Genomic DNA, 14836 nt, shown 5'->3' on the forward strand with positions numbered 1-14836 from the left:
GCTCCATTGTATGAGGAATTCTTTGTTATCTAAGAAGAGTCGGGGCTCATTTCTTACCACCAATCCTTGTGGCAAAATACCATTTCTTAAGTATTCCAACAATATACTTCCATGAAATTCTGATCTTATCAATCTTTTTTTAATTTGAGTAAGCTCATCCCAGTTCATGAGATTAGATGTATCCTCCAACTCACCACCAAAAAGGGATGAGTTGCTCAGGAGTTCAGTAATGTAGCCATCGTCATAACTTTTACATCTTTCAGCCATAATGTCACTTGTTTCGTGCGACACCGTTTCCTCCCAAGTGTCAGAGGAGATCATGAGAAAAAGGTCGTTTTTTAAAATTATTTGTCTCACGGCCCAGCGACCGTACTCGGAACACACAAACAATTTTTGGAGACTAGAGGTTTTTGACTATTATTTTTGTCTTGGACCTATATGCAACAACCCTCTTTAACAGACTGTCTACAATAGGGTATTAAATGTGCATACGGTCCCTAGTTTTCCACTATTCATCCAGTTACTGACCCTCGATGTATGTCATTACCCAATTATATTCAGACATACTACAGGGAGCCTTATATCATCAAAAAATATAACCAATTTATTTTCAAATAAAAAATATACAGATTCTTCATTTCCTTTATACAAACAGTATATTTCAATATCTGTAAAAACAATCTGTTTTTTCTCTTTTTCAATTTCTTTTTATAAAAATAATTGCATTTACCAACATTTGTAGCCTCCCATGCTGACAGGTATATTCTTACAATATATATCCCAAAAGCATTTTTGAATCTAGTGTGTTCTAGCTCTTTAATAACACCAGGGGACACTTAATTGCAGTTCCAATTATTATGAGATCCCGACTTTTAGTATCTCCTTTACTTTGTACAGATGGCTCCTCATTCGTCCATTCTTTCATTCCTCAACACAAACATACCCGACATGTTTCATTCCTCATAACCAACTTTCACACTCATTTACAGGAAATTCTTCAGGGGAAGAAATAAACACTAAATACATAAACAACAATTATTGTTTTCAAAGCTTTTCCTTATTTTTGATTTTCACCAGCCTTCAAGGTCTCCTTTCTCATCCCTTTTTTTGGGTTGGAGATAAAGGTCAGTTTCTGGATGATCTTCTGTGGAAAAATACAAGGAACAAAGAGGGTGCTAATTATTCACCACTCTTTGAATATAGTATAATTCATACATTTTCAATGCTTTAAATCCCATTTACCGATGGGTACATTCGCCCCTATCGTTATTATCCTTTTCTCCATTTGTATTACTGTGCCAATGTTTGTTTAGTCTTGGAGGATAGCTCAGGGGCAACGTGCTCGCCTTGGAAACAAAACGACACAGAGCACCACAGGTTCAATCCCCGGCTCCACGCTTAGAAACCTCTGGGTATTAAGCACATTATAAATAACCTATCATATCATATCATAGTCACTGCAGTTTCAAATACAATAAATGTGATTGAGCTCTTAAAATCTGGCTGTTTTTATCGGCTGAAGAACCTGCATAGGGGGATGGTTTGGCCCCAATCTATTGACATGGCTAGCCATACACAACCTTGGGTGATGCTATTTCTTATTTCACCACAGGGTGGCTCCTTGCCATTGAATGGTGCCCAAGCCCCCGAGGCTGCCTAGGCTGACAACATGGGCATTGAGAGTGGGAGGAGAGTGTGACGTGGGCATTCAGTCAAGCACAAAGGTGTTCAGATGCCCAGCGCTCTGTGTGACGGTGGTAGCCTTGGCTCTGTGTTATACATGTCTTGCTCCCTGAAATAGACTTGGGAGCAAAAGCGTGAGGCTGTTCCTCACCAAGTAATTGGGAAAGTGCCTCATAAACTGAATGACCCGGATCAATTGGTCACAGTACTGAATGCCTTGCCGCTATTGCCTTTTTTATTTGATCTTTTTTGCACTTTTAGGGCTAGTACACGCAGCTGGCCTGTACAATCATAGGGACCTACGCTACTGTAGCTGCACACACTCTACCTACACTAGTGGAGGGCAGGTATGGTATGTACATGTAGTCGGCGTGCTCATTTCGATATTGGAGCCAGGAATATGGAGATGTGGGCCTGCTCCCTGTAAAAGAAGGGAGATAACGTATACTGTATATTGTGCTTACTGAACAACATGTTTTTATGCAGTTTACTGTACAGTAACTGTGCTGTTTAGTTGTAATGCCCGCCACCCACTTTAATGTTAATGCATACAGTAATTCATGCACCCCGGTATCTTGGTACCCATTGCAAAAGGACAACTACTCTACAGCACTATGAACCAGAGGGAAATATATTGTTGGGAAAAGTGTTGATGCCCTCACCGTTATCAAATGTTTACATTTGTTGTATTTTATGTTTGTTTGTTTGCTTATTTATTTGTATGGCGCACCAAACCCGAAGGTAACTGGGCGCAAGAGGTACAAGAAAACTATAGGCATAGGTTACATAGTGCAGGGTACAAAGGTAGCTTACATGGTAGAAGGTACAAATGTAGGCATTCACAGGAGAGGAAAGTGGCAGTGTAAATGGTGCAATCAAGATGAAAAGAACATAAATACAATCAGTAAATTTATTGTCAGATTATATGTTAAAAAGTAGATGCAAGAGGTAAGATTATTATCTATTGCATATTCTATTAAGTAGAACTGGGCAGCATCGACGTTAAATATCATTAGTTCTCAGCCAGTTCACAATGTTACGTCTAAAACTGAAGTAAGTTTGTTCAACTCTCAGTGCAATAGGGAGTGAGTTCCAAGTTTGTGCAGCGTTAACTGGGAAGCTACTGCCACCAGATTTTGTTAAGTTAAATCTAGGTATATTAAGGCAGAAGGAGTTGGCAGTCCAAGAGGGGCGGCTGGAAGTTTTCCTAACTCTACGTTCAGTAAGGTATAGTGGGGCGGCATTGTTGAGGCATTTGAAAGTCAAAGACGCTGTTTTGAGCAGGATTATGTCTTTGATTGTCATGTATGGCTATTTCACACAACAGGCAGTAATGGCAATCGGATCCGCTACTGTACAGTAGATAGAACACATGCTAACTTCTTTGTTGGATCCAGAATGTTGGTAATACTGAAATTGTAATGAATACTGCAATGAATGCATCCATGGGCCTGTGAATCCTTTCAAAAGCCCAACTATAGTACAGTGCATGTACCAGAAAGCCACACAATGTTTGCAAAGGTGTCCCACTGCATTAACCAAGCACCTGAGCCAGAACAACCCTCTCCCAATATACATTCAATTTGACCTCCTCAACAATGTGGCCGGCCTCCCAACACCCAACTCCCATCTTTCTGACTTCTGCCTTGATCTACACCAGTAATTTCACTCTTGTCAAGGTGTCCCAAGCTGAGACTTGAGGGAGATGGAAGGATCGCCCTTCATGGCAGTCATTCATTTATTTATTTTGTGTAGTTTTATTAAGCATGGTACAAGCCCAACAGGCAGGTGTTCACAGTTTAAATATGTATAATGAATACAAGTACATCAAAAGGGGCAGCATATCAATAAAACATAGACATAGATCAGCACAGCAATCAAATACAAGAGATTGTTCAGACATTTTATAGACACTTAAAAAAAACATGTTAGTACTGAACTAGCCACTGCCTGCTTCATGACACTGCAGTGTCTTCTTCAACATATGTTGTGGACCATGTAAGAATGCTCAGAGCAGTCTGATAGCATTATTGGTTATTACAGGGAGAACAGCATCTGGACAGGGTGAAAGAATTATTGTGCCATATTGGCAGCAGAAGCATTGTCACGGGCTGGAGAAAAAAAACAGTGGGAAATTGGATCCTGCAGCATCTGTAGAAGGCTCTAAATACTGAGCGGTTTCAGTTCCATTCAACGTCTTTCCTCTTCTTCCTCCCACTCCCCCGCCTCTCTGTTTCTCTCACTGACATCAGAAATCTAACAGGATCATCCTTTCTGTTTGCAGAAACACCACCTTATTTGCTGCACTGGGTACCATTGCAGAAGGAGATCTTAGGCACAACCTTTACGTGACACTTTAAAGGGACCAATGGCATGAAGTTTGTGGTGCAAAGGGGACCTTGCAGGCCTTCCCGTGACAGGCAATTTAGAGGGAGCTGAAAATAGGGCTCCATGTGATAATGTCACCTGGAAAAAGCTGCCAGGTATGCAACTTCTTTTTCCAAATCCTAAAATACGTTCCCCACAAATACTAGGAAAGGTCTAATTTTATATTAAAAACATCAATCTTAGAATATTTGGGGAAAGTGTTTGATTTTACTGAGGGTCCCTTTTTGGGAAATGTTGCCCCCTGGTGACCATTTCCCAGGCGACTTTATGACGGGACACAGAAAATAGTAGGTGTCAACATTGAGCTAACCTCCAGACCACCCTGGCACTAAACTGTACACTTTATGCATTGTGTAATGAATTGAACAAAATGGAATTTACGTTTGCACAACAGCCAGGAAGCATCCCCAGAGCCTCAAGTGCACAATATGTAATATGATTGCATGTGTTATGTTTAGTGAAAAATGAGCACTGACTGATTTGTATCAGGTTGCTGTGTTGGGACTGTGCGAGGAGAGGGTCGGGACAAATGGCCTTTTTAAAGATGTCTGTAGTGCAGATGGTTGCCCAAATGTATGTACTTTGCTGCACAATGCATCTCACTCTATCTTATCTTTCTTCTAGAATTGGTCAAGTTTCCTTGTCCAGAGTCTTACCGTTGCAACTCCCCCCCCCCCCCCCGTACACCGCACACATTTCATTTCACAATCCTACTCCTCCCTCTGACCAAGATGCCAGCATCTCTAGTTAGTCCTTGCCCTCTCCCTGGCGAACACTGAAATAAATTATTATTGCAGTGTGTTAGTGCCCCTTTTAGGCCATATCGAACAGTAACTGGGTTGCAACCTTATATAAATCCTTTGTCAAGTCTTGTTAGGGCCCCGTGATTTCTGATGCCACTTAAAGTATTATGTAAAAGTTGTACGTTATCACTGATGTACAGGCTCATCAGGGCTGCATGATTGTTGATGAAATAAAATTTGGAAAATAAAGTACTAGTGTCTATTTCTTCATTACATTATACATTTTGTATTTGGGTAGCAGCGTCAGAACATGTAATGCAATGTCAGGAGGGCCTGGACAGTGGTGCAAAGATGGACACGTGGTTGCTCGGAGTACATTTCACAGTGGCAGGCCGCTAAAGAGCTTGTCTCTGTGAAGTGATTGCAAAAAATAAAGGCATTTCCATCCCCATTTGGGGGATGGAAATGCTGGTGTGACTGCCAATCTTTAATCCACGGCTGTCACACTTCAAAAGCAAATCATGGGAGGACCCTTGTATGCAGAGGGGGAAAAAATCACTTCTGCAGAAGAATGGGCCTCTCCTAGTGCTATAGGCTTTGGTTTCCTCAGTTGGTGGCACCGATCAGATGGGGCGGAAAGGCAGGTGTCTCTAGTAAGAAGAGAAGGGAGTGGTTGTCTGACAGGATATAATGTGGCTGCCACCGAATTATACAGCTCAGAGGTCCTGTTAACTTCCTTCCTGCTAAATAAGAGAGCATAATTAACCTAGGAATCTCATGATGTGAGGGCCACTCAAAACAGCCACATCTATGGCGTGCATCGCTGTATTTATGAAAGCAGCTTCTCAAAAATCCATGCCATCTTTCCTCATCAAGAAAACATTTTGCAAAGCTTTTCCCCTGCCCTCTGCCTCACCTAAGCGCCATCCACCAATCTGCATACGTTGAAGCCATTCTTTTCAGCTCTCCTAGAATTTCTGATGGTGCTATACTTTTAATTGATCAAAAGGCTGGGCTTATATCTCAGTGCTCCTCTCAGTCAGCATCCACTGGCAGGTTGCTTCTTGCCTCTGGATGAGTGCACCAGTCCCTCCAGGAACATCAACTATTGCCTTATTGATCTCCCAGTACTGTTCAAAAGAGGCGAAAAGATGTTGGTGAAAACACTCCTGGAAATTTGCATGTGAAAGTAGCATGGTTCTGCTGAAAACATCAGACAAATTGTACAAATAAGTTAAGCAACACTGTTTATAATTTTTCACCCTTCATAATTATATAAAATCCCCACTGAGTTTGCACATTGGATGTATTTCAGAATTATGAAGTCACATGTTTGCAGTAGGTACTGTAGGGAAATGTAATATGGAAATAAGTTTCCGTATTCTGAATTTCAACAAGGGTAGCTCCACATTTCATCATCCACATTGTAGCAAAGGTTTGAATGTTAACTAGGGCCAAGGGTGTGAGACTCACGTGTGAGGCTCAAACTCTGTCTAATAGATGTCAGTATTATAACGCATGAGGCACATGTCAGCCAATTTGAATTTGACCCTGCACAACATGTTTTATGATTTGCACCACACCACAGCAATGAAGTTAAGACAATGAAAGTTACATTAGCATATTAATCCTACTAACATCCCAGAACCCAATAACCTAATCCCCTATTAATATTTAATGCAATTTAGACCATTGCTTATGAGTGCAAAACATTGGTGCATTGGGATAAAGTGGCCAATTTCATAACATGTAAAGATATTTGAGTTGTGCAAAGTCATTTGGAAATGCAGGAAATGTAGTATTAGATTTGTTTTGGAGTGAATACGTGACAGGGTTTAGATGTGAGTTGATTTATTTAAACTGGCTCCCTTGTTCGTTTGTGGGGAAGGAGGTAATAGCGACAAATTAATGTAACATTTTTATTCAGTGCTGCAGCCTGAATCTTGGTCAATAGCACAAAGGAAATGACATGCGATTTAATGGGCTGGTTTGTCAAGGGGAGGTTCTTTGAATGACATGTCTTTTAGAAAAAGGGTTTGAGCAGAAAGGGCCGGGGCATTCACTCACTCACTGGCAAAGGGAGCAGAAGGACTGGCAGAGAGCTGACTCCAGGGCTCTTTCCCTCTGGCTGACTTCTGGAGCAGAAAGGCTGGCTCATTCATTCCAGGTGAAAGGGAGTGGATGTGATAAGAATTCTCCTGTCTTGACCTATGCAGTAGTCGGAAAAGGGGGAACATCACCAGCTGACCACTGTGGTCCAAGAATCCACTGACCCCAACAAATTTAGGTAATTATGCAGCGAATTGAGGAACGTGTAATGTATCTTAGAAATATTTTACCGGCTGTTGTGAGATAGAAATATGTTTGTTTTCTTAAAATAATTCACAATCTTTGTTTTACATGGATTCCCATTTATGAAGCAAACCTTTGTTAAGACAAGAGGCTCATAGCTGCCAAGAATTGTGAGAGAAACATTCAAGGTTACAGATGACTGTGATTTAGCGAGCCAGCAACAAATGTGTATTTGAAGCGTATTACTAGAAAAGCGATTTATTGTCTGCGAGCTCTCTAATGAAACACATTTTATCCATGTTCAAGTATAAATCACTGTAAAAAAATAGCACAGCATAAAGCAACTGTTCGTTTATTTTCTGAATTTTAAGATTTTATGAAGCCACAAAAGGAAAAAAAGGAGTCGGCCTCAATATTCTCACTAGGTGTCTGAATTATTGTGTTAGCACATATACTGAGGTCCAAGAGGTGTTAAGCTCATCTAACTGCAGGCGGTAATTCACATTACCATAGGTGATAAAACATGGGGTAACTGCTTGTTGTGAGTTCAGTTTTTCATAAGTGCTATGCGTGTGTGTGAGTACAACTATTTTGTGATGTGAAATGATCAATGATTTTTGAAACACGGACAAAAGGTCATAAAGTGGTATTGTACTTAAAATACAGCGAGCAGATAAGAGTGTACTATGTCCAGTAATTGCTTACTGTTAGTGACCCTGGTAAAATAATTATTAGGCAGTGTTCTGAAGTTAGTCTCACCACTAAAGAGATACCCCAATAAGCTTAGTAAAATATATTACCAAGAGCTAACAACAATACCACTATACCACAAGATACTAAGAATACAGCCCAAAAAGATCTCTAACATTTTGGTGCATTGGCTGGGAATCTGTACAATAATTACTGGGCGTGGCCTTGCATCATAAAGCATAACCATATTATGCCTTCATTGTCAGAATTAGAGCTGTGAGGTAGTGCAGTGTTGTGTGCTGACATGACTCCTGTTTTAGTGCTATTGGCAATAGTACCGCCATGTCCCAGATTCAGGCTGAATTTTCAGAAATATAAGATTACCTCGAGGCGATGCTTTATGCTCAGGCAAACAGGTCCTCTGAAAATTTGACAATGTGAAAAAATAGGATTAACAAATAAGGGGAAAAAGAGGATTTTGAAGGCATTTTTGATGAAGGAAGTATTGTGCCAGTGTGTCACATTACACTGTTCCGAGCATCAGAATGCACAGAGGAGAAGAATTGCATCATCAGACTGTGTACCAACCTTTGGTTTCTGCAACAGAGATCCATAAACATGCAAGCGAAAGACAGTGAGGCCATTAGCAAATTATAGCGTAGTTTGGACAATGAATCTGATCAGGTGCAGCAATTGAATGCAGAATTAAAGCAGAGCGAGCTAGACCGGAACTGCAAGGCAAATGTAGCAACCTTGCTGCTGAATTGGCTCAAAGAGAGAAACAACTTAATGAGAGTGAGCAAGAATTAACCCATTTAAAAACAATATTGGATGATATAGGGCAAGATGGAGATGTTGCAGTTTCTGAAATTCAAACCCTTAGAGAAGATAAGGAATCCCATGAAATGGAACAGGAGATATTTAAATTAATGGATGAAAATGAAAAAAAGCCAGAGCACTTGATCATTGTCAGACACAGATCACTGAATTACAAGCAATAATCAATAAGGTGACGGATGAGAATTCTGCTATCTGTCATGAAAAAGAAACAACTTCATAGACAGTACAAAAACTTGGAAAAGCAAATATTTAATCTCAAATCTCAGGAAAAGCGACAGGGTACTACATTCACTGGAGCTGAACTCAATCACATCCCTAGCCAAAGAAAAGTACCAGCAGCTGTCGCCATGGCCAGACCTGATTATAACCCAAGGTTAGGGTCTGAATCACCTGCAAATATTCATACATATTCTTGCCCACAAGAGAACAGGAATGAGCGACAAAATGACACATCCCAGAATGCACCATGTAGTTCTTTAAAAATTATGAAATCAAGACTTTGATTAAACCATTCAAAAGGTGACGAGATTGTTGTATGGCAGACCATTTAGAGGCTGTTCACAATATATTCAAGGCCCTTCAAATTCCTAGGTAACAATATATATGGTACTTTCACCTCACTCTCGATGCAGCACCTGAAAGTATCCTTTGTGATCTCAATGAACAGGAATATTTGTCATGGGCAGACTTTTAGAAGGATATTAGACATCAAATCTCACCTTATCAGTCTATACAGCAAGCCAAGAAAGCCACTTATACTATGACGGCACAGCAAAAAGAGTCTCCTCGGCAGTTCTTTCAAAACTTAAAACAAGCATGTTCATGCTTTGATGTGACCTTTAACCCTAACTCTGTAGAATATAAAACTGCATACTTTTATTGTCTCCAAAAAGAAATGATCTCCCAATTAATTTGTGGATTTGACAGGGAAAAACCACTAGAATGGATAATAGAGCAGGGGACCAAACTGTATGAAGTGATATTTGAAAGAGGAGGGCCTAAGAATAAAGAGGCAAACCCAAAGTCTAAGGAATCCACACCAGCAATTTTGGAGGTAAAGTCTGTAAAGATGCCACTGGAATCAGCCCAAATTCATGCAAATAACAACATGCCACCTAATCAAATGGGCATGCCTCCACAGAGGGCATCACCCTAAACTCCTATGTCCCAATCCATGTATCCCAGTGATAGAAGTTCTTACGTTAGTCCTAGATATATTGGATTCTCTCCCAGAGTGGGGTTTCACCATGATATGCCAGGCTCAAATAACAGTCAAAATCAGATGTACAGTGGCCCATATCAGACACTAGGGGCCCAGCATAGATTTGACCTTAATACAATGGCATATGGCCACCAAGAAAGACCTAGATATGTGGATAGATTCATTGACAGCATAGGGAACAGTTCCCATTAAATGAAAGACAAAATATAAACGGTGTACCTTGCCAATATACTCAGTTCCCACCTCCGATTGACCATTGTGAAAGGATGTTTACTCCACGTTCTACACCTACTGTGTCACGTGAATTCAGAGGTAACACAAATAGAAATCAATCTCCTGAAAGATATCAGAACAGGCCTAATCAGGGTGAGTCTAATCATTACCGGCCCGGACCACAAAAAGAGGAACTCAGAGACTTGTACAGGTTTCAATAATTAGAGGCCCAAGTCAAAATGTTGTCTGAACAGATAGGAAAATGATGTGCAGTTCAAAAACAACAGCCAAGTGAAGGTGCAGAAGGTCATAAGAGTGACCTTGTACGTAGCAACAACAAGTGACTAGCTAATCACCTCTGCCCTGATGAGAACACAGATGCCAATGTATTGCCCTTGAATAAAAAATACTGAATTGCTTGCTGATTTAAAAATAAGAAAACTAACAAATTATACTGAGAGAGGTAATTATAACACACACAACAAAGGAGTGGGTTCAATTTGGAGTTGAATCAGACCATCAGGTGTGTGAAGATGAAGAGCAAAGAAGGGAAAATGAACAAGAAAAACTCGAAGAACAGAGAAGCAGATTTATAAAGAATATCTAATGTGGAAAAGAAACACAAAATGAAGAATTAGGATCAACAGATAGAATATCCTTACTTGATAATATAAATACTGTTAATACCCACAAAGAGGAAACAATTACCCAAAAGGCAGGTGAAGGTCAGTCACCTGAGGAGTATTTTGAGCCATGGATGTTCCAAGGGACAGAAATGGCAGACTCTGGACAAAATGCAGATAAATGTTAGACACCAATAACTGACATGCTGTCACATGACACTTGTGAAAATACACAGCCAATTTGTTGCAATGTGGAAGTAAGTAGAGAGGACCCAGACAGTGGGAAAGGCACAATGAGAAATTGGGGTGCAAACACTAGTGGTCCCAAGTCAGAGGGGCAGTCATTGCGAAATGGGTTCTGAGCCCATGAGAATAGACAATGACATTCTAAATGAAGTGGACAAAAAGAAGGGTAAAATGTCATTTCATATACCCATTTGCCTAGGAAAAAGTAAACATTTTCTAAGAAAAGTAAGTCCTGAAATTAGTAAAAATTCACATTTTGTATGCGTTCTAGAAGAGGTTGAGGATCAGCACTATGCTCCTATCACTATTGAAGAAAACCTTAATGAATTTACAAAGATTGATACAGGTGCCGAAGAAACAATAATATCAAAGTAACTGGTGAAAAGTATCAATGAAGGGAAAGGTGAGGCAAAATGAAGGCCCTGTGCACAATTTCAATGGGGAAGAAATACCTTTAGAAGGTGTCACTGAGGTTGACATATATATAGGGAAGCATCAGATGAGACAAAGTGTTGGTCACACCCATTAATGAAATACCCTTCCGCATAGGAACAAATTGCCTGAGGAGATTATCGCCCCTCGTTGATGGGGTAAATGGGGTATTGTGGTCCTTAGCTAAAAAGCCATTGGAACCTATGAAAATAATGACCCAAAGCAACAGTGTAAAAGAATGCCACATTGTTGCTAAATCATAAAGTGCAGTGGAAGCATATATTCAGAATGGCTGTGTGCCTAATGTCACTGTCATTCTCACATGTCAGGAAGAAATCAGAGGAGAAAAAGAGAAGCCATCTTTGGAGATGTATTTGTATCCTAAGAAAAACTGTTGAGTTTTTATCTAAATGAAGAAAAATGCAAACCAAATATTATTCCAGAGTTAAATCAGGAAAAACACATTTCAACAATTGCAGAAATACATGGGAAAAGGGCAGCCATGGATCTCTATCCAGGTGAATGGGTATTCTGAAATGATTGAAGCCGCTTTGGCGCTGCAGCATGAAAGGAGTTTCATTAGTGAAAAGGTACTCCGACAAATACTTGACACAGAGTAGATCCCAAAGGTTAAAATAAAAAACAACACAACTTTGGCCTAGATAACCCCGAGTTGGGACAACGAATTGTAGGAATATAAATGCTAAAGATTACAATCTGCTCTGAAAGCATTCATCACAATTTGGGAAATGACATCATGCACAGAATGTGTATGGTATTTGACTTTCTAAATCAAAAAGGTCTGGTCCAGACTGGGTGGAGCCGCACCTGCATTTGAAGACAAGAACCAAATGTACCTTTGTGCCCAAATGACGCCATGTGCAACTGCGCTTCAAATGAAAAAGGATGTTACCATTCCTGCATTTACCAATTTACAGTAGCATTAAAATACAGGAAGGGACAACAGATAAACGATTCTGATGCATTTGTTTGTCTGAATGAATCCATAAAGCAGCAGGGATTAATGTGCAAATATACACCACTGATAGAGATTGGGGATAGACCCATTCAAATCCTGGTGGACAATAAAGGGTGTCAAGACATTCATTTGAAAGAGAATACAGCCTCAGGAATGGCAGTACATAAATCTTACTACACTGCTGATTTCAGTAACCCAGTGATCGGGAACATCTCTGAAAGTTATGTGACTGCACAGGGTGAATTACCAGATTCATTGAAGTCTAAGCCAAATTTTGAAAGTTCACGCGGTTTACCCATATCAGACAAGTGAATTGGTATCCTGTCATCAGGATGAGTGTATCCATTTTCTGGTGCTGAGCAGGTGAGGGAAGCTCAGTATCAGAACTTCCTGGGCCTCGTTGCGTTAATTGCTCCCGCCTCCTAGCCCGCCCTCCTCCCCTGATTGGCCGCTGCGCTGTAGTGCTCGAGTCTACCTTCCTGCCGTGTGCCACACTCGCCATTTCTGGTGTTGAGCAGGTAAAGAAGCTCAGTATCAGACCCTCCTGGGCCTCATTGTGTTAATTGCATTTTTGCATTGCATTTTTGCTTTTTAAATAGGTAGCGCTCCGAGAGCCATTGCTTTCTGCCTTCTCCATCCCCGGCATCCATTTCTGTGTTAGCCTGCATTTTTGCTTTTTAAATTGGTAGCTCTCGGAGCACTGTTGCTTTCTGCCTTCTCCCTCCCCTCCCTGGCATCCATTTCCATGTTAACCTGTTCCCTCTCGCCTCCCAGCCCGCCCTCCTCCCCTGATTGGTGGCTGAGCCATAGTGCTTTAGCCTACCTTCCTGCCGTGTGCCACACTCCCCATTTCTGGCATTGAGCAGGTGAGGGAAGCTCAGTATCAGACCCTCCTAGGCCTCGTTGTATTAATTGCATTTTTGCTTTTTAAATTGGTAGCGCTCCAAGCGCCGTTGCTTGCTGCCTTCTCCCTCCCCTCCCTGGTATCCATTTCTGTGTTAACCTGTTCCCTCCCACCTAGCAGCCCGCCCTCCTATCCTGATTGGTGGCTTGTTGGTCATCACTGACTTGCCTAGGGCAGCCCTCTGCCCGGCAGCCCCTGCAGTTAAGAGCCCCAAGGCAAAGGGTGGCTTCCACAGAGGAGGCTCCATTTTGTGTCTGCAGCTGTCAGCAGGGGAAGCCAGTTGCCAGCTGTCAACCAGCAGCACCTAATTAAGGTAGGTGTGGCACAGGTTAGGTAGAAAACCTCACTCTGCCCTGCAGACCTGTCCATAAAGAAGACTCTCAAAGTTAGGTGTGTTTTCTCCTGTTTTAAAAAAAGAAAATTGCATTATGAAAGTATTTAAAATTCCTTTGTGAAACCTAGGCCTTTTACCCCACTTTCAGGGCTCTGAAACATGGGTGTGTTTTCTCCTATTTTTAAAATTGCATTGTGAAAGTATTGCCATTCTGTGGCTTTGCCACCTAACAAAGCACTCATCTAGCAATCCTTTCTACCACTATCTAAGTGCCTGTCGTCTAGTCCAATTGTCAACTTGTTACATTTCTCTCTGTCTTGTCTGCTTGCTCCCTGCCCTGTGTCCTTCCCTAGTGTTCTCCCTTACCCGTTCCCACTCACGTCCTCTTCTCTCCTCTCTGTACCTTCTCTATGATGCTCTCTGTCCCTCCTATCTATTCTAACTGCTTCTCTATCGACTATCCTGCTCTCCTCACTAAATCTGGGAGGAAAACATTTGGAAGGGACACCCTGGTCTCCAATCCAGGCCTCCCTATTGCTGACACCTATACCAGTGCCTGCTCCGGGCACGCTTTCACCTACATCCTCTTTGTAGTTCCCTCACCAGACCTATGGACTCAACATATGGTCTCTGTGCTCTCTCCCTTCTCTTCCTCTCCTATTCATGGTGGCACCCGGTGGGAGGTCCTCTTGGACTCCTTCCACTCCTCTAAGGACATCATTAATGTTTACTCGAATGGTACAGTCTTGCTACAAGGCCCTTAAGGCAATCTTCTCCTCTTTGATAGACGCTTCCTGCGCTTCATCAATTTCCTTTCTTCTCCTGTTGTCCCCTCGATCCCCTCCACCGCTTCCTCACCTACCCCTGCTGTCTCCTCCTTGGTTACCTTGCCCTCTCCTCCTTCCTCTTCTGCCCCCCCTCGGCTGCTTCTACACCTCTGCAGAGCGTACCACCGATTTGTACCCCTCCCTGGAAGTCCTTCGTGGATGGCAACCTTCTCTATATTGCCACTCTAAACTCACGCTCAACTGTCAAACACTCCTCTGACATCTGCTGCCGCCTGGAGGAACTTCACCTTGATGTCCTCGGTCTCACTGAGACATGGTTCATGACCAGCTCGGCCATGAGCTTTGACACTCTCCTCCATGATTGCTACAAGATCCTCTCTGCACCCAGATCTAACCGCTCCAGAGGGGGTGTAGCTCTGATCTTCTCTGAGTGGATCCCTGCCTCTGTCATTCCTACAC

This window comes from Ambystoma mexicanum, chromosome 6p (assembly GCF_040938575.1).
Source record: "Ambystoma mexicanum isolate Mex_15411 chromosome 6p, UKY_AmexF1_1, whole genome shotgun sequence".
Taxonomy (NCBI): Eukaryota; Metazoa; Chordata; class Amphibia; order Caudata; family Ambystomatidae; genus Ambystoma; species Ambystoma mexicanum.